Here is a 6,000-nt window from a genome sequence, read left to right as displayed (position 1 = left end):
GTAGTTTTTAGGATTTTATTTTGGTCTTAACTCAATTTTTTCTTTTTTTTTAAATTTTAAAATTTTTGAAAAATATGCCTTACTATAGCCTTACTTTTGATTTTAGTTGATTTTTAATTTTTGTCATTTTTTGTGCCTTACTGCTTTTTTACCTCAATTCAAGTATGTGAATTATATTTACAGTAGTTTTTAGGATTTTATTTTGGTCTTAACTCAATTTTTTCATTTTTTTTTTAATTTTTGAAAAATATGCCTTATTATAGCCTTACCTTCGATTTTGGGTGATTTTTAATTTTTGTCATTTTTTGTGCCTTACTGCTTTCTTAGCCCTGTTTAAGTATGTGCATTATATTTGGAGTAGTTTTTAGGGTCTAATGATGGTCCTAACTCAATTTTGTTTTTTGTTTTTTAATTTTTAAAAAATATGCCTTACTTTTGATTTTGGCTGATTTTAGTTTTTTGTCATTTTTTGTGCCTTACTGCTTTCTTAGCCCAGTTTAAGTATGTGCATTATATTTGCAGTAGTTTTTAGGGTCTAATGATGGTCCGAACTCAATTTTTTTTTTTTGTTTTTTTAATTTTTAAAAAAATATGCCTTACTTTTGATTTTGGCTGATTTTAGTTTTTTGTCATTTTTGTGCCTTACTGCTTTCTTAGCCCAGTTTAAGTATGTGCATTATATTTGCAGTAGTTTTTAGGGTCTAATGATGGTCCGAACTCAATTTTTTTTTTTTTTGAAATTTTTGAAAAAAATGCCTTGTTATAGCCTTACTTTTGATTTTGGGTGATTTTAGTTTTTTGTCATTTTTTGTGCCTTACTGCTTCCTTAGCCCAGTTTAAGTATGTGCATTATATTTGCAGTAGTTTTTAGGGTCTAATGATGGTCCTAACTCAATTTTTTTTTTTTTTTTTTTAATTTTTGAAAAAAATGCCTTGTTATAGCCTTACTTTTAGATTTTAGGTGATTTTTGTTTTTGTCATTTTTTGTGCCTTACTGCTTCCTTAGCCCAGTTTAAGTATGTGCATTATATTTACAGTAGTTTTTAGGGTCTAATGATGGTTCTAACTCAAATTTTTTTTTTTTTAATTTTTGAAAAAAAATGCCTTGTTATAGCCTTACCTTCGATTTTGGGTGATTTTTAATTTTTGTCATTTTTTGTGCCTTACTGCTTTCTTACCTCAATTCAAGTATGTGCATTATATTTACAGTAGTTTTTAGGATTTTATTTTGGTCTTAACTCAATTTTTTTTTTTTTTTAATTTTTTAAAATTTTGAAAAATATGCCTTCGATTTTGGGTGATTTTGAATTTTTGTCATTTTTTGTGCCTTACTGCTTTCTTAGCCCTGTTTAAGTATGTGCATTATATTTGCAGTAGTTTTTAGGGTCTAATGATGGTCCTAACTCAATTTTGTTTTTTTTTTTAAATTTTGAAAAAATATGCCTTGTTATAGCCTTACTTTTGATTTTGGCTGATTTTAGTTTTTTGTCATTTTTTGTTCCTTACTGCTTCCTTAGCCCAGTTTAAGTATGTGCATTATATTTGCAGTAGTTTTAGGGTCTTATGATGTTTTTAACTCAATTTTTTTTTTTTTTTGAAATTTTTGAAAAAAATGCTTGTTATAGCCTTACTTTTGATTTTGGCTGATTTTATTTTTTTGTAATTTTTGTTCCTTACTGCTTCCTTAGCCCAGGTTAAGTATGTGCATTATATTTGCAGTAGTTTTTAGGGTCTAATGATGGTCCTAACTCAATTTTTTTTTTTTTTGAAATTTTTGAAAAAAAAATGCTTTGTTATAGCCTTACTTTTGATTTTGGCTGATTTTAGTTTTTTGTAATTTTTTGTTCCTTACTGCTTCCTTAGCCCAGGTTAAGTATGTGCATTATATTTGAAGTAGTTTTTAGGGTCTAATGATGGTTCTAACTCAAATTTTTTTTTTTTTTTAAATTTTGAAAAAATATGCCTTGTTATAGCCTTACTTTGATTTTGGCTTATTTTTGTTTTTTTGTCATTTTTTGTTCCTTACTGCTTTCTTAGTCCAGTTTAAGTATGTGCATTATATTTACAGTAGTTTTTAGGATTTTATTTTGGTCTTAACTCAATTTTTTCTTTTTTTTTTAAATTTTAAAATTTTGAAAAAATATGCCTTACTATAGCCTTACTTTTGATTTTAGTTGATTTTAATTTTTGTCATTTTTTGTGCCTTACTGCTTTCTTACCTCAATTCAAGTATGTGAATTATATTTACAGTAGTTTTTAGGATTTTATTTTGGTCTTAACTCAATTTTTCATTTTTTTTTAATTTTTGAAAAAATATGCCTTATTATAGCCTTACCTTCGATTTTGGGTGATTTTTAATTTTTGTCATTTTTTTGTGCCTTACTGCTTTCTTAGCCCAGTTTAAGTATGTGCATTATATTTGAAGTAGTTTTTAGGGTCTAATGATGGTCCTAACTCAATTTTGTTTTTTGTTTTTTTTAATTTTTAAAAAAATATGCCTTACTTTTGATTTTGGCTGATTTTAGTTTTTTGTCATTTTTTGTGCCTTACTGCTTTCTTAGCCCAGTTTAAGTATGTGCATTATATTTGCAGTAGTTTTGAGGGTCTAATGATGGGCCTAACTCAATTTTTTTTTTGTTTTTTTAATTTTTGAAAAAATATGCCTTACTTTTGATTTTGGCTGATTTTAGTTTTTTGTCATTTTTTGTGCCTTACTGCTTTCTTAGCCCAGTTTAAGTATGTGCATTATATTTGCAGTAGTTTTTAGGGTCTAATGATGGTCCGAACTCAATTTTTTTTTTTTTGAAATTTTTGAAAAAAATGCCTTGTTATAGCCTTACTTTTGATTTTGGGTGATTTTAGTTTTTTGTCATTTTTTGTGCCTTACTGCTTTCTTAGCCCAGTTTAAGTATGTGCATTATATTTGCAGTAGTTTTTAGGGTCTAATGATGGTCCTAACTCAATTTTTTTTTTTTTTTTTAATTTTTGAAAAAAAATGCCTTGTTATAGCCTTACTTTAGATTTTAGGTGATTTTTGTTTTTTGTCATTTTTTGTGCCTTACTGCTTCCTTAGCCCAGTTTAAGTATGTGCATTATATTTGCAGTAGTTTTTAGGGTCTAATGATGGTCCTAACTCAATTTTTTTTTTTTTTTTTTTTTTTTAATTTTTTGAAAAAAAATGCCTTGTTATAGCCTGACTTTTGATTTTAGGTGATTTTTGTTTTTTGTCATTTTTTGTGCCTTACTGCTTTCTTAGCCCTGTTTAAGTATGTGCATTATATTTGCAGTAGTTTTTAGGGTCTAATGATGGTCCTAACTCAATTTTTTTTTTTTTTTTTAATTTTTAAAAAAATATGCCTTGTTATAGCCTTACTTTTGATTTTGGGTGATTTTTGTTTTTTGTCATTTTTTGTGCCTTACTGCTTTCTTAGCCCAGTTTAAGTATGTGCATTATATTTGCAGTAGTTTTTAGGGTCTAATGATGGTCCTAACTCAATTTTTTTTTTTTTTTTTAAGTTTGAAAAAAATGCCTTCTAATAGCCTTACTTTTGATTTTGGCTGATTTTTGTTTTTTTCATTTTTTGTGCCTTACTGCTTTCTTAGCCCTGTTTAAGTATGTGCATTATATTTGCAGTAGTTTTTAGGGTCTAATGATGGTCCTAACTCAATTTTGTTTTTTTTTTTTATTTTAAAAAAAATATGCCTTGTTATAGCCTTACCTTCGATTTTGGGTGATTTTGAAATAATGTCATTTTTTGTGCCTTACTGCTTTCTTAGCCCAGTTTAAGTATGTGCATTATATTTGCAGTAGTTTTTAGGGTATAATGATGGTCCTAACTCAATTTTTTTTTTTTTAATTTTTAAAAAAATATGCCTTGCTATAGCCTTACTTTTGATTTTAGGGGATTTTAGTTTTTTGTCATTTTTTGTTCCTTACTGCTTCCTTAGCCCAGTTTAAGTATGTGCATTATATTTGCAGTAGTTTTTAGGGTCTAATGATGGTCCTAACTCCATTTTTTTTTTTTTTTTGAATTTTTTGAAAAAAAATGCCTTGTTATAGCCTTACTTTTGATTTTAGGTGATTTTTGTTTTTGTCATTTTTTGTGCCTTACTGCTTCCTTAGCCCAGTTTAAGTATGTGCATTATATTTGCAGTAGTTTTTAGGGTCTAATGATGGTTCTAACTCAATTTTTTTTTTTTTTTTGAAATTTTTGAAAAAAATGCTTTGTTATAGCCTTACTTTTGATTTTGGCTGATTTTAGTTTTTTGTAATTTTTTGTTCCTTACTGCTTCCTTAGCCCAGGTTAAGTATGTGCATTATATTTGCAGTAGTTTTTAGGGTCTAATGATGGTTCTAACTCAAATTTTTTTTTTTTTAAATTTTTGAAAAAATATGCCTTGTTATAGCCTTACTTTTGATTTTGGCTTATTTTTGTTTTTTTGTCATTTTTTGTTCCTTACTGCTTTCTTAGTCCAGTTTAAGTATGTGCATTATATTTACAGTAGTTTTTAGGATTTTATTTTGGTCTTAACTCAATTTTTTCTTTTTTTTTAAATTTTAAAATTTTTGAAAAATATGCCTTACTATAGCCTTACTTTTGATTTTAGTTGATTTTTAATTTTTGTCATTTTTTGTGCCTTACTGCTTTTTTACCTCAATTCAAGTATGTGAATTATATTTACAGTAGTTTTTAGGATTTTATTTTGGTCTTAACTCAATTTTTCATTTTTTTTTTAATTTTTGAAAAATATGCCTTATTATAGCCTTACCTTCGATTTTGGGTGATTTTTAATTTTTGTCATTTTTTGTGCCTTACTGCTTTCTTAGCCCTGTTTAAGTATGTGCATTATATTTGCAGTAGTTTTTAGGGTCTAATGATGGTCCTAACTTAATTTTTTTTTTCGAAAATTTTTAAAAAAATATGCCTTACTTTTGATTTTGGCTGATTTTAGTTTTTTGTCATTTTTTGTGCCTTACTGCTTTCTTAGCCCAGTTTAAGTATGTGCATTATATTTGCAGTAGTTTTTAGGGTCTAATGATGGTTCGAACTCAATTTTTTTTTTTGTTTTTTTAATTTTTAAAAAAATATGCCTTACTTTTGATTTTGGCTGATTTTAGTTTTTTGTCATTTTTTGTGCCTTACTGCTTTCTTAGCCCAGTTTAAGTATGTGCATTATATTTGCAGTAGTTTTTAGGGTCTAATGATGGTCCGAACTCAATTTTTTTTTTTTTGAAATTTTTGAAAAAAAATGCCTTGTTATAGCCTTACTTTTGATTTTGGGTGATTTTAGTTTTTTGTCATTTTTTGTGCCTTACTGCTTCCTTAGCCCAGTTTAAGTATGTGCATTATATTTGCAGTAGTTTTTAGGGTCTAATGATGGTCCTAACTCAATTTTTTTTTTTTTTTTTTTTAATTTTTTGAAAAAAAATGCCTTGTTATAGCCTTACTTTAGATTTTAGGTGATTTTTGTTTTTTGTCATTTTTTGTGCCTTACTGCTTCCTTAGCCCAGTTTAAGTATGTGCATTATATTTACAGTAGTTTTTAGGGTCTAATGATGGTTCTAACTCAAATTTTTTTTTTTTAATTTTTGAAAAAAAATGCCTTGTTATAGCCTTACCTTCGATTTTGGGTGATTTTTAATTTTTGTCATTTTTTGTGCCTTACTGCTTTCTTACCTCAATTCAAGTATGTGCATTATATTTACAGTAGTTTTTAGGATTTTATTTTGGTCTTAACTCAATTTTTTTTTTTTTTTTGAAATTTTTGAAAAAAAATGCCTTGTTATAGCCTGACTTTTGATTTTAGGTGATTTTTGTTTTATGTCATTTTTTGTGCCTTACTGCTTTCTTAGCCCTGTTTAAGTATGTGCATTATATTTGCAGTAGTTTTTAGGGTCTAATGATGGTCCTAACTCAATTTTTTTTTTTTTTGAAATTTTTGAAAAAAAATGCCTTGCTATAGCCTTCTTTTTGATTTTGGGTGACTTTTGTTTTTGTT

The sequence above is a fragment of the Gouania willdenowi genome, chromosome 5 (genome assembly GCF_900634775.1).
Source record: "Gouania willdenowi chromosome 5, fGouWil2.1, whole genome shotgun sequence".
Classification (NCBI taxonomy): domain Eukaryota; kingdom Metazoa; phylum Chordata; class Actinopteri; order Blenniiformes; family Gobiesocidae; genus Gouania; species Gouania willdenowi.
The sequence above is the reverse complement of the archived record's forward strand: the minus strand, read 5'-3'. Positions refer to the sequence as shown.